General features: G+C 41.8%; 1 long non-coding RNA gene across 1 annotated transcript in view; it reads right to left on the reverse strand.

Annotated features, from left to right (window-relative positions):
• LOC138358043 (uncharacterized) overlaps positions 1-15595 on the reverse strand; it is a 158102-nt gene that overhangs the window by 100424 nt on the left and 42083 nt on the right. The window lies entirely within an intron of this gene.

Consider the following 15595-nt stretch of genomic DNA (forward strand, 5'->3'; position numbering starts at 1 on the left):
AAGCGGCAGTGAGTCACATTTTGCACAAACTCCCTTGCAGTTTTCGAAATATCCCAAATATCTCAATTTCGACACCTGAGCCATATTTTGGAGCCAAATTCAAGCACTCTGCACGTATTCGCAGTTTGAAATTAGGACTTTTTATACCCAACATATGCAAAGTTCTGAAAGCGGCTTTTGGTCAAATTTGTCCCAAACCCCCCTGCAGTTTTCAAAATATCCCAAATATCCCAATTTCGAGGCCTGAGCCATATTTTGGAGCCAAATTCTGGCTCTATGCACGTATTCACGGTTTGAAATTACGACATTTTATACCCAACATATGCCAAGTCTTGAAAGCGGCAGAGAGTCACATTTCGCACAAACTCCCCTGCAGTTTTCGAAATATCCCAAATACCCCAATTTCGAGGACTGAGCCATATTTTGGAGCCAAATGCTGGCTCTCTGCACGTATTCGCTGTTTGAAATTACGACTTTTTTATGCCCAACATATGCAAAGTACTAAACGCGGCGTTTGGTCACATTTGTCCCAAACCCCCCCCCCCCCCTGCAGTTTTCAAAATATCCCAAACATCCCAATTTCGAGGCCTTAGCCATATTTTAGAGCCAAATTCTGGCTCTATGCACGTATTCACGGTTTGAAATTACGACATTTTATACCCAACATATGCCAAGTCTTGAAAGAGGCAGTGAGTCACATTTCGCACAAACTCCCCTGGAGTTTTCGAAATATCCCAAATATCCCAATTTCGAGGCCTGAGCCATATTTTGGAGCCATATTCTGGCTCTCTGCACGTATTCGCAGTTTGAAATTACGACTTTTTTATACCCAACATATGCCAAGTCTTGAAAGCGGCAGTGAGTCACATTTCGCACAAACTCCCCTGCAGTTTTCAAAATATCCCAAACATCCCAATTTCGAGGCCTGAGCCATATTTTGGAGCCAAATTCTGGCTCTCTGCACGTATTCGCAGTTTGAAATTACGACTTTTTTATACCCAACATATGCCAAGTACTGAAAGCAGCGTTTGGTCACATTTGTCCCAAACCCCCCCTGCAGTTTTCAAAATATCCCAAACATCCCAATTTCGAGGCCTTAGCCATATTTTGGAGCCAAATTCTGGCTCTCTGCACGTATTCGCAGTTTGATATTAGGATTTTTATACCCAACATATGCCAAGTACTGAAAGCGGCAGTGAGTCACATTTTGCACAAACTCCCCTGCAATTTTCGAAATATCATAAATATCCCAATTTTGAGGCCTGAGCCATATTTTTGAGCCAAATTCTGGCTCTCTGCACGTATTAGCAGTTTGAAATTACGAATTTTTTATACCCAATTTATGCCAAGTACTGAAAGCGGCGTTTGGTAACCTTTGTCCCAAACCCTCCTGCAGTTTTCAAAATATCTCAAACATCGCAATTTCGAGGCCTGAGCCATATTTTGGAGCCAAATTCTGGCTCTATGCACGTATTCGCAGATTGAAATTACGACTTTTTATACCCAACATATGCCAATTCCTGAAAGCGGCAGTAAGTCACATTTTGCACAAACTTCCTTCCAGTTTTCGAAATATCCCAAATATCCCAATTTCGAGGCCTGAGCCATATTTTGGAGCCAAATTCTGGCTCTCTGCACGTATTCGCAGTTTGAAATTACGACTTTTTATACCCCACATATGCCAAGAACTGAAAGCGGCAGTGAGTCACATTTTGCTCAAACTCCCCTGTAGTTATCAAAATATCCCAAACATCCCAATTTCGAGGACTGAGCAATATTTTGGAGCCAAATTCTGGCTCTATGCACGTATTCGCAGTATGAAATTACGAATTTTTTATACCCAACGTATGACAAGTGTTGAAAGCGGCGTTTGGTTATATTTGTCCCAAACCTCCCAGCAGTTTTCAAAATATCCCAAACATCCCAATTTCGAGGCCTGAGCCATATTTTGGAGCCATATTCTGGCTCTCTGCACGTATTCGCAGTTTGATATTACGACTTTTTTATACCCAACATATGCCAAGTCCTGAAAGCGGCGGCAAATCAAATTTTGCACAAACTCCCCTACAGTTTTCGAAATATCCCAAATATCCCAATTTCGAGGCCTGAGCCATATTTTGGAGCCAACTTCTGGCTCTCTGCACGTATTCGCAGTATGAAATTACGAATTTTTTATACCCAACATATGCCAAGTACTGAAAGCGCCGTTTGGTTACATTTGTCCCAAACCTCCCTGCAGTTTTCAAAATATCCCAAACATCACAATATCGAGGCCTGAGCCATATTTTGGAGCCAAATTCTGGCTCTCTGCACGTATTCGCAGTTTGATATTACGATTTTTATACCCAACATATGCTAAGTCCTGAAAGCAGCAGTGAGTCAAATTTTGCACAAACTCCCCTACAGTTTTCGAAATATCCCAAATATCCCAATTTCGAGGCCTGAGCCATATTTTGGAGCCAACTTCTGGCTCTCTGCACATATTCACAGTATGAAATTACGAATTTTTTATACCCAACATATGCCAAGTACTGAAAGCGGTGTTTGGTCACATTTGTCCCAAAACCCCCCCCCCTGCAGTTTTCAAAATATCCCAAACATCCCCTTTTCGAGGCCTTAGCCATATTTTAGAGCCAAATTCTGGCTCTATGCACGTATTCGCGGTTTGAAATTACGACATTTTATACCCAACATATGCCAAGTCTTGAAAGCGGCAGTGAGTCACATTTCGCACAAACTCCCCTGGAGTTTTCGAAATATCCCAAATATCCCAATTTTGAGGCCTGAGCCATATTTTGGAGCCATATTCTGGCTCTCTGCACGTATTCGCAGTTTGAAATTACGACTTTTTTATACCCAACATATGCCAAGTCTTGGAAGCGGCAGTGAGTCACATTTCGCACAAACTCCCCTGCAGTTTTCAAAATATCCCAAACATCCCAATTTCGAGGCCTGAGCCATATTTTGGAGCCAAATTCTGGCGCTCTGCACGTATTCGCAGTTTGAAATTACGACTTTTTTATACCCAACATATGCCAAGTACTGAAAGCAGCGTTTGGTCACATTTGTCCCAAACCCCCCCTGCAGTTTTCAAAATATCCCAAACATCCCAATTTCGAGGCCTTAGCCATATTTTGGAGCCAAATTCTGGCTCTCTGCACGTATTCGCAGTTTGAAATTACGACTTTTTATACCCAACATATGCCAAGTACTGAAAGCGGCAGTGAGTCACATTTTGCTCAAACTCCCCTGCAGTTTTCAAAATATCCCAAACATCCCACTTTCATGGCCTGAGCCATATTTTGGAGCCAAATTCAAGCTCTCTGCAAGTATTCGCAGTTTGAAATTATGACTTTTTATACCCAACATATGCCAAGTTCTGTAAGCAGCGTTTGGTCATATTTGTCCCAATCCCCCCTGCAGTTTTCAAAATATCCCAAACTACCCAATTTCGAGGACTGAGCAATATTTTGGTGCCAAATTCTGGCTCTATGCACGTATTCGCAGTTTGAAATTACGACTTTTTATACCCAACATATGAGAAGTGTTGAAAGTGGCGTTTGGTTATAGTTGTCCCAAACCTCCCTGCAGTTTTCAAAATATCCCAAACATCACAATATCGAGGCCTGAGCCATATTTTGGAGCCAAGTTATGGCTCTCTGCACGTATTCGCAGTTTGATATTACGATTTTTATACCCAACATATGCCAAGTACTGAAAGCGGTAGTGAGTCACATTTCCCACAAACTCCCCTGCAGTTTTCGAAATATCCCAAACATCCCAATTTTGAGGCCTGAGCCATATTTTGGAGCCAAATTCTGGCTCTCTGCACGTATTCGCAGTTTGATATTACGATTTTTATACCCAACATATGCCAAGTACTGAAAGCGCCAGTGAGTCACATTTTGCACAAATTCCCCTGCAGTTTTCGAAATATCCCAAATATCCCAATTTCGAGGCCTGAGCCATATTTTGGAGCCAAACTCAGGCTCTCTGCACGTATTCACAGTTTGAAATTACGACTTTTTTATTCCCAACATATGTCAAGTACTGAAAGCGGCAGTGAGTCACATTTCGCACAAACTCCCCTGCAGTTTTCGAAATATCCCAAATATCCCAATTTCGAGGCTTGAGCAATATTTTGGAGCCAAATTCTGGCTCATTGCACGTATTCGCAGTTTGAAATTACGACCATTTTTATGCCTAACATATGCCAAGTATTGAATGCGGCGTTTGGTCACATTTTTCCCAAACCGTCCGTGCAGTTTTCAAAATATCCCAAACATCCCAATTTCAAGGACTGAGCAATATTTTTGAGCCAAATTCTGGCTCTATGCACGTATTCGCAGTTTGAAATTACGAATTTTTATACCCAACATATGCCAAGTCCTGAAAGCGGCAGTGAGTCAAATTTTGCACAAACTCCCCTACAGTTTTCGAAATATCCCAAATATCCCAATTTCGAGGCCTGAGCCATATTTTGGAGCCAACTTCTGGCTCTCTGCACGTATTCGCAGTATGAAATTACGAATTTTTTATACCCAACATATGCCAAGCACTGAAAGCGGCGTTTGGTAACATTTGTCCCAAACCTCCCTGCAGTTTTCAAAATATCCCAAACATCACATATCGAGGCCTGAGCCATATTTTGGAGCCAAATTCTGGCTCTCTGCACGTATTCGCAGTTTAATATTACGATTTTTATACCCAACATATGCCAAGTACTGAAAGAGGCAGTGAGTCACATTTTGCACAAACTCCCCTGCAGTTTTCGAAATATCCCAAACATCCCAATTTCGAGGTGTGAGCCATATTTTTGAGCCAAACTCTGGCTCTCTGCACGTATTCGCAGTTTGAAATTACGACTTTTTTATACCCAACGTATGCCAAGTACTGAATGCGGCGTTTGGTCACATTTGTCCCAAACCCCCCTGCAATTTTCAAAATATCCCAAACATCCCAATTTCGAGGCCTGAGCCATATTTTGGAGCCAAATTCTGGCTCGATGCACGTATTCGCAGTTTGAAATTACGATTTTTTATACCCAATATATGCCAAGTAATGAAAGCGGTAGTGAGTCACATTTCCCACAAACTCCCCTGCAGTTTTCGAAATATCCCAAACATCCCAATTTTGAGGCCTGAGCCATATTTTGGAGCCAAATTCTGGCTCTCTGCACGTATTCGCAGTTTGATATTACGATTTTTATACCCAACATATGCCAAGTACTGAAAGCGCCAGTGAGTCACATTTTGCACAAATTCCCCTGCAGTTTTCGAAATATCCCAAATATCCCAATTTCGAGGCCTGAGCCATATTTTGGAGCCAAACTCAGGCTCTCTGCACGTATTCACAGTTTGAAATTACGACTTTTTTATTCCCAACATATGTCAAGTACTGAAAGCGGCAGTGAGTCACATTTCGCACAAACTCCCCTGCAGTTTTCGAAATATCCCAAATATCCCAATTTCGAGGCTTGAGCAATATTTTGGAGCCAAATTCTGGCTCATTGTACGTATTCGCAGTTTGAAATTACGACCTTTTTTATGCCCAACATATGCCAAGTACTGAATGCGGCGTTTGGTCACATTTTTCCCAAACCGTCCGTGCAGTTTTCAAAATATCCCAAACATCCCAATTTCAAGGACTGAGCAATATTTTGGAGCCAAATTCTGGCTCTATGCACGTATTCGCAGTTTGAAATTACGAATTTTTATACCCAACATATGCCAAGTACTGAAAGCGGCGTTTGATCACATTTGTCCCAAACCCCCCTGCAGTTTTCAAAATATCCCAAACATCCCAATTTTGAGGCCTGAGCCATATTTTGGAGCCAAATTCTGGCTCTCTGCACGTATTCGCAGTATGAAATTACGACTTTTTATACCCAACATATGCCAAATACTGAAAGCGGCAGTGAGTCACATTTTGCTCAAACTCCCCTGCAGTTTTCAAAATATCCCAAACATCCCACTTTCAAGGCCTGAGCAATATTTTGGAGCCAAATTCTGGCTCTATGCACGTATTCGCAGTATGAAATTACGAATTTTTTATACCCAACATATGCCAAGTGTTGAAAGCGGCGTTTGGTTATATTTGTCCCAAACCTCCCAGCAGTTTTCAAAATATCCCAAACATCCAAATTTTGAGGCCTGAGCCATATTTTGGAGCCTAATTCTGGCTCTATGCACGTATTCGCGGTTTGAAATTACGACATTTTATACCCAACATATGCCAAGTCTTGAAAGCGGCAGTGAGTCACATTTCGCACAAACTCCCCTGCAGTTTTCGAAATATCCCAAATATCCTAATTTCGAGGACTGAGCCATATTTTGGAGCCAAATGCTGGCTCTCTGCACGTATTCGCAGTTTGAAATTACGACTTTTTTATGCCCAACATATGCCAAGTACTGAACGCAGCATTTGGTCACATTTGTCCCAATCCCCCCACTGTAGTTTTCAAAATATCCCAAACATCCCTATTTCGAGGCCTGAGCCAAATTTTGGAGCCAAATTCTGGCTCTATGCATGTATTCGTGGTTTGAAATGACGACATTTTATACCCAACATATGCCAAGCCCTGAAAGCGGCAGTGAGTCACATTTCGCACAAACTCCCCTGCAGTTTTCGAAATATCCCAAATATCCCAATTTCGAGGACTGAGCCATATTTTGGAGCCAAATTCTGGCTCTCTGCACGTATACGCAGTTTGAAACTACGACTTTTTTATACCCAACATATGCCAAGTACTGAAAGCGGCGTTTGGTTACATTTGTCCCAAACCTCCCTGCAGTTTTCAAAATATCCCAAACATCACAATATCGAGGCCTCAGCCATATTTTGGAGCCAAATTCTGGCTCTCTGCACGTATTCGCAGTTTAATATTAGGATTTTTATACCCAACATATGCCAAGTACTGAAAGCGGCAGTGAGTCACATTTTGCACAAACTCCCCTGCAAGTTTCGAAATATCATAAATATTCCAATTTTGAGGCCTGAGCCATATTTTTGAGCCAAATTCTGGCTCTCTGCACGTATTCGCCGTTTGAAAGTACGAATTTTTTATACCCAATTCATGCCAAGTACTGAAAGCGGCGTTTGGTAACCTTTGTCCCAAACCCACCTGCAGTTTTCAAAATATCTCAAACATCGCAATTTCGAGGCCTGGGCCATATTTTGGAGCCAAATTCTGGCTCTATGCACGTATTCGCAGATTGAAATTACGACTTTTTATACCCAACATATGCCAATTCCTGAAAGCGGCAGTAAGTCACATTTTGCACAAACTCCCCTGCAGTTTTCAAAATATCCCAAACATCCCACTTTCGAGGCCTGAGCCATATTTTCTAGCCAAATTCAAGCTCTCTGCACGTATTCGCAGTTTGAAATTACAACTTTTTATACGCAACATATGCCAAGTTCTGAAAGCGGCGTTTCGTCTCTTTGGTCCCAAACCCCCCTGCAGTTTTCAAAATATCCCAAACATCCCAATTTCGAGGACAGAGCAATATTTTTCAGCCAAATTCTGGCTCTATGCACGTATTCGCAGTTTGAAATTACGACTTTTTATACCCAACATATGCCAAGTCCTGAAAGCGGCAGTGAGTCAAATTTTGTACAAACTCCCCTGCAGTTTTCGAAATATCCCAAATATCCCAATATCGAGGCCTGAGCCATATTATGGAGCCAAATTCTGGCTCTCTCCAAGTATTCGCAGTTTAATATTACGATTTTATACCCAACATATGCCAAGTGCTGAAAGCGGCAGTGAGTCACATTTTGCACAAACTCCCCTGTAGTTTTCGAAATATCCCAAACATCCCAATTTCGAGGCCTGAGCCTTATTTTGGAGCCAAACTCTGGCTCTCTCCACGTATTCGCAGTTTGAAATTACGAATTTTTTATACCCAATATATGCCAAGTACTGAAAGCGGCGTTTGGTAACATTTGTCCCAAACCCCCCCTGCAGTTTTCAAAATATCACAAACTTCCCAATTTCGAGGCCTGAGCAATATTTTGGAGCCAAATTCTGGCTCTATGCACGTATTCGCGGTTTGAAATTACGATATTTTATACCCAACATATGCCAAGTCCTGAAAGCGGCAGTGAGACACATTTCACACAAACTGCACTGCAGTTTTCAAAATATCCCAAATATCCCAATTTCGAGTCCTGAGCAATATTTGGGAGCCAAATTCTGGCTCTTTGCACGTATTCGCAGATTGAAATTACGACTTTATATACCCAACATATGCCAAGTACTGTAAAAGACGTTTGGTCATATTTGTCCCAAACCTCACTGCAGTTTTCAAAATATCTCAAACATCCCAATTTCGACGCCTGAGCCATATTTTGGAGCCAAATTCTGGCTCTCTGCACGTATTCGCAGTTTGAAATTACGACTATTTATTCAAACATATGCCAAGTCCTGAAAGCGGCAGTGAGTCACATTTTGCACAAACTCCCTTGCAGTTTTCGAAATATCCCAAATATCTCAATTTCGACACCTGAGCCATATTTTGGAGCCAAATTCAAGCACTCTGCACGTATTCGCAGTTTGAAATTAGGACTTTTTATACCCAACATATGCAAAGTTCTGAAAGCGGCTTTTGGTCAAATTTGTCACAAACCCCCCTGCAGTTTTCAAAATATCCCAAATATCCCAATTTCGAGACCTGAGCCATATTTTGGGCCAAACTCTGGCTCTCTGCACGTATTCGCAGTTTGAAATTACGAATTTTTTATACCCAATATATGCCAAGTACTGAAAGCGGCGTTTGGTAACATTTGTCCCAAACCCCCCTGCAGTTTTCAAAATATCCCAAACATCCCAATTTCGAGGCCTGAGCCATATTTTGGAGCCAAATTCTGGCTCTATGCACGTATTCACGGTTTGAAATTACGACATTTTATACCCAACATATGCCAAGTCTTGAAAGCGGCAGAGAGTCACATTTCACACAAACTCCCCTGCAGTTTTCGAAATATCCCAAATACCCCAATTTCGAGGACTAAGCCATATTTTGGAGCCAAATGCTGGCTCTCTGCACGTATTCGCTGTTTGAAATTACGACTTTTTTATGCCCAACATATGCAAAGTACTAAACGCGGCGTTTGGTCACATTTGTCCCCCCACCCCCCCTGTGGTTTTCAAAATATCCCAAACATCCCTATTTCGAGGCCTGAGCCAAATTTTGGAGCCAAATTCTGACTCTATGCACGTATTCGTGGTTTGAAATTACGACATTTTATACCCAACATATGCCAAGTACTGAAAGTGGCGTTTGGTCACATTTGTCCCAAACCTCCCTGCAGTTTTCAAAATATCCCAAACATCCCAATTTCGAGGCATGAGCCATATTTTGGAGCCAAATTCTGGCTCTATGCACGTATTCGCAGTTTGATATTACGATTTTTATACCCAACATATGCCAAGTACTGAAAGCGGCAGTGAGTCACATTTTGCACAAACTCCCCTGCAGTTTTCGAAATATCCCAAATATCCTAATTTCGAGGCCTGAGCTATATTTTGGAGCCAAATTCTGGCTCTCTGCACGTATTCGCAGTTTGAAACTACAACTTTTTTATACCCAACATATGCCAAGTACTGAAAGCGGCGTTTGGTTACATTTGTCCCAAACCTCCCTGCAGTTTTCAAAATATCCCAAACATCACAATATCGAGGCCTCAGCCATATTTTGGAGCCAAATTCTGGTTCTCTGCACGTATTCGCAGTTTGATATTACGATTTTTATACCCAACATATGCCAAGTACTGAAAGCGGCAGTGAGTCACATTTTGCACAAACTCCCCTGCAATTTTCGAAATATCATAAATATCCCAATTTTGAGGCCTGAGCCATATTTTTGAGCCAAATTCTGGCTCTCTGCACGTATTCGCAAACTCCCCAGCAGTTTTCGAAATATCCCAAACATCCCAATTTCGAGGCCTGAGCCATATTTTGGAGCCAAATTCAGGCTCTATGCACGTATTCGAGGTTTGAAATTACGATATTTTATACCCAACATATGCCAAGCCCTGAAAGCGGCAGTGAGTCACATTTCGCACAAACTCCACTGCATTTTTCGAAATATACTAAATATCCCTATTTTGAGGCCTGAGCCATATTTTGGAGCCAAATTCTGGCTCTCTGCACGTATACACAGTTTGAAATTACGACTTTTTATACCCAACATATGCCAAGTACTGAAAGTGGCGTTTGGTCACATTTGTCCCAAACCTCCCTGCAGTTTTCAAAATATCCCAAACATCCCAATTTCGAGGCATGAGCCATATTTTGGAGCCAAATTCTGGCTCTATGCACGTATTCGCAGTTTGATATTACGATTTTTATACCCAACATATGCCAAGTACTGAAAGCGGCAGTGAGTCACATTTTGCACAAACTCCCCTGCAGTTTTCGAAATATCCCAAATATCCTAATTTCGAGGCCTGAGCTATATTTTGGAGTCAAATTCTGGCTCTCTGCACGTATTCGCAGTTTGAAATTATGAATTTATATACCCAACATATGCCAAGTACTGAAAGCGGCGTTTCGTCACTTTTGTCCCAAACCTCCCTGCAGTTTTCAGAATATCCCAAACATCCCAATTTCAAGGCCTGAGCCATATTTTGGAGTCAAATTCTGGCTCTATGCACGTATTCGCAGATTAAAATTACGATTTTTATACCCAACATATGCCAAGTCCTGAAAGCGGCAGTGAGTCACATTTCCCACAAACTCCCCTGCAGTTTTCGAAATATTCCAAATATCCCAATTTTGAGGCCTGAGCCATATTTTGGAGCCAAATTCTGGCTCTCTGCACGTATTCGCAGTATGAAATTACGACTTTTTATACCCAACATATGTCAAGTACTGAAAGCGGCAGTGAGTCACATTTTGCACAAACTCCCCTGCAGTTTTCGAAATATCCCAAACATCCCAATTTCGAGGTGTGAGCCATATTTTTGAGCCAAACCCTGGCTCTCTGCACGTATTCGCAGTTTGAAATTACGACTTTTTTATACCCAACGTATGCCAAGTACTGAAAGCGGCGTTTGGTCACATTTGTCCCAAACCCCCCTGCAGTTTTCAAAATATCCCAAACATCCCAATTTTGAGGCCTGAGCCATATTTTGGAGCCAAATTCTGGCTCTCTGCACGTATTCACAGTATGAAATTACGACTTTTTATACCCAACATATGCCAAATACTGAAAGCGGCAGTGAGTCACATTTTGCTCAAACTCCCCTGCAGTTTTCAAAATATCCCAAACATCCCACTTTCAAGGCCTGAGCCATATTTTGGAGCCAAATTCAAGCTCTCTGCACGTATTCGCAGTTTGAAATTCCTACTTTTTATAACCAACATATGCCAAGTTCTGTAAGCAGCGTTTGGTCATATTTGTCCCAAACCCCCCTGCAGTTTTCAAAATATTCCAAACTACCCAATTTCGAGGACTGAGCAATATTTTGGAGCCAAATTCTGGCTCTATGCACGTATTCGCAGTATGAAATTACGAATTTTTTATACCCAACATATGCCAAGTGTTGAAAGCGGCGTTTGGTTATATTTGTCCCAAACCTCCCAGCAGTTTTCAAAATATCCCAAACATCCCAATTTTGAGGCCTGCGCCATATTTTGGGGCCTAATTCTGGCTCTATGCACGTATTCGCGGTTTGAAATTACGACATTTTATACCCAACATATGCCAAGTCTTGAAAGCGGCAGTGAGTCACATTTCGCACAAACTCCCCTGCAGTTTTCGAAATATCCCAAATATCCTAATTTCGAGGACTGAGCCATATTTTGGAGCCAAATGCTGGCTCTCTGCACGTATTCGCAGTTTGAAATTACGACTTTTTTATGCCTAACATATGCCAAGTACTGAACGCGGCATTTGGTCACATGTGTCCCAATCCCCCCACTGTAGTTTTCAAAATATCCCAAACATCCCTATTTCGAGGCCTGAGCCAAATTTTGGAGCCAAATTCTGGCTCTATGCATGTATTCGTGGTTTGAAATGACGACATTTTATACCCAACATATGCCAAGCCCTGAAAGCGGCAGTGAGTCACATTTCGCACAAACTCCCCTGCAGTTTTCGAAATATCCCAAATATCCCAATTTCGAGGACTGAGTCATATTTTGGAGCCAAATTCTGGCTCTCTGCACGTATACGCAGTTTGATATTAGGATTTTTATACCCAACATATGCCAAGTACTGAAAGCGGCGTTTGGTTACATTTGTCCCAAACCTCCCTGCAGTTTTCAAAATATCCCAAACATCACAATATCGAGGCCTCAGCCATATTTTGGAGCCAAATTCTGGCTCTCTGCACGTATTCGCAGTTTGATATTAGGATTTTTATACCCAACATATGCCAAGTACTGAAAGCGGCAGTGAGTCACATTTTGCACAAACTCCCCTGCAATTTTCGAAATATCATAAATATCCCAATTTTGAGGCCTGAGCCATATTTTTGAGCCAAATTCTGGCTCTCTGCACGTATTCGCAGTTTGAAATTACGAATTTTTTATACCCAATTTATGCCAAGTACTGAAAGCGGCGTTTGGTAACCTTTGTCCCAAACCCTCCTGCAGTTTTCAAAATATCTCAAACATCGCAATTTCGAGGCCTGAGCCATATTTTGGAGCCAAATTCTGGCTCTATGCACGTATTCGAGGCTTGAAATTACGATATTTTATACCCAACATATGCCAAGTCCTGAAACCGGCAGTGAGTCACATTTCGCACAAACTCCCCTGCAGTTTTCGAAATATCCCAAATATCCAAATTTCGAGGCCTGAGCCATATTTTGGAGCCAAATTCTGGCTCTATGCACGTATTCGCAGATTGAAATTACGACTTTTTATACCCAACATATGCCAATTCCTGAAAGCGGCAGTAAGTCACATTTTGCACAAACTTCCTTCCAGTTTTCGAAATATCCCAAATATCCCAATTTCGAGGCCTGAGCAATATTTTCGAGCCAAATTCTGGCTCTCTGCACGTATTCGCAGTTTGAAATTACGACTTTTTATACCCAACATATGCCAAGTACTGAAAGCAGCAGTGAGTCACATTTTGCACAAACTCCCCTGCAGTTTTCAAAATATCCCAAACATCCCACTTTCGAGGCCTGAGCCATATTTTGGAGCCAAATTCAAGCTCTCTGCACGTATTCGCAGTTTGAAATTACAACTTTTTATACGCAACATATGCCAAGTTCTGAAAGCGGCGTTTCGTCTCTTTGGTCCCAAACCCCCCTGCAGTTTTCAAAATATCCCAAACATCCCAATTTCGAGGACAGAGCAATATTTTTCAGCCAAATTCTGGCTCTATGCACGTATTCGCAGTTTGAAATTACGACTTTTTATACCCAACATATGCCAAGACCTGAAAGCGGCAGTGAGTCAAATTTTGTACAAACTCCCCTGCAGTTTTCGAAATATCCCAAATATCCCAATATCGAGGCCTGAGCCATATTATGGAGCCAAATTCTGGCTCTCTGCACGTATTCGCAGTTTAATATTACGATTTTATACCCAACATATGCCAAGTCCTGAAAGCGGCAGTGAGACACATTTCACACAAACTGCACTGCAGTTTTCAAAATATCCCAAATATCCCAATTTCGAGGCCTGAGCAATATTTGGGAGCCAAATTCTGGCTCTCTGCACGTATTCACAGTTTGAAATTACGACTTTTTTATGCCCAACATATGCCACGTACTGAAAGCGGTGTTTGGTCACATTTGTCCCAAACCCCCCCCCCCCTGCAGTTTTCAAAATATCCCAAACATCCCAATTTCGAGGCCTGAGCAATATTATGGAGCCAAATTCTGGCTCTATGCACGTATTCGCGGTTTGAAATTACGATATTTTATACATAACATATGCCAAGCCCTGAAAGCGGCAGTGAGTCACATTTCACACAAACTCCCCTGCAGTTTTCGAAATATCCCAAATATCCCAATTTTGAGGCCTGATCCATATTTTGGAGCAAAATTCTGGCTCTCTGCACGTATTCGCAGTTTGAAATTACGACTTTATATACCCAACATATGCCAAGTACTGAAAGTGGCGTTTGGTTACATTTGTCCCAAACCTCCCTGCAGTTTCAAAATATCCCAAACATCCCAATTTCGAGGCCTGAGCCATATTTTGGAGCCAAATTCAAGCACTCTGCACGTATTCGCAGTTTGAAATTAGGACTTTTTATACCCAACATATGCAAAGTTCTGAAAGCGGCTTCTGGTCAAATTTGTCCCAAACCCCCCTGCAGTTTTCAAAATATTCCAAATATCCCAATTTCGAGACCTGAGCCATATTTTCGGCCAAACTCTGGCTCTCTGCACGTATTCACAGTTTGAAATTACGAATTTTTTATACCCAATATATGCCAAGTACTGAAAGCGGCGTTTGGTAACATTTGTCCCAAACCCCCCTGCAGTTTTCAAAATATCCCAAACATCCCAATTTCGAGGCCTGAGCCATATTTTGGAGCCAAATTCTGGCTCTATGCACGTATTCGCGGTTTGAAATTACGACATTTTATACCCAACATATGCCAAGTCTTGAAAGCGGCAGAGAGTCACATTTCGCACAAACTCCCCTGCAGTTTTCGAAATATCCCAAATATCACAATTTCGAGGACTGAGCCATATTTTGGAGCCAAATGCTGGCTCTCTGCACGTATTCGCTGTTTGAAATTACGACTTTTTTATGCCCAACATATGCCAAGTACTAAACGCGGCGTTTGGTCACATTTGTCCCAACCCCCCCCCCCCCCTGTGGTTTTCAAAATATCCCAAACATCCCTATTTCGAGGCCTGAGCCAAATTTTGGAGCCAAATTCTGGCTCTATGCACGTATTCGTGGTTTGATATTACGATTTTTATACCCAACATATGCCAAGTACTGAAAGCGGCAGTGAGTCACATTTTGCACAAACTCCCCTGCAGTTTTCGAAATATCCCAAATATCCTAATTTTGAGGCCTGAGCTATATTTTGGAGCCAAATTCTGGCTCTCTGCACGTATTCGCAGTTTGAAATTATGAATTTATATACCCAACATATTCCAAGTACTGAAAGCGGCGTTTCGTCACTTTTGTCCCAAACCTCCCTGCAGTTTTCAGAATATCCCAAACATCCCAATTTCAAGGCCTGAGCCATATTTTGGAGTCAAATTCTGGCTCTATGCACGTATTCGCAGATTAAAATTACGACTTTTTATACCCAACATATGCCAAGTCCTGAAAGCGGCGGTGAGTCACATCTCCCACAAACTCCCCTGCAGTTTTCGAAATATCCCAAATATCCCAATTTCGAGGTCTGAACCATAATTTGGAGCCAAATTCTGGGTCTCTGCACGTATTAGCAGTTTTTAATTGCAAATTTTATACTCAACATATGCCAAGTACTGAAAGCGGCATTTGGTCACATTTGTCCCAAACCTCCCTGCAGTTTTCAAAATATCCCAAACATGCTAATTTCGAGGCCTGAGAAATATTTTGAAGCCAAATTCTGGCTCTCTGCACGTATTCGCAGTTTGAAATTACGACTTTTTATACCCAACATATTCCAGGTAC

Source organism: Procambarus clarkii, chromosome 81 (genome assembly GCF_040958095.1).
Source record: "Procambarus clarkii isolate CNS0578487 chromosome 81, FALCON_Pclarkii_2.0, whole genome shotgun sequence".
Lineage (NCBI taxonomy): Eukaryota > Metazoa > Arthropoda > Malacostraca > Decapoda > Cambaridae > Procambarus > Procambarus clarkii.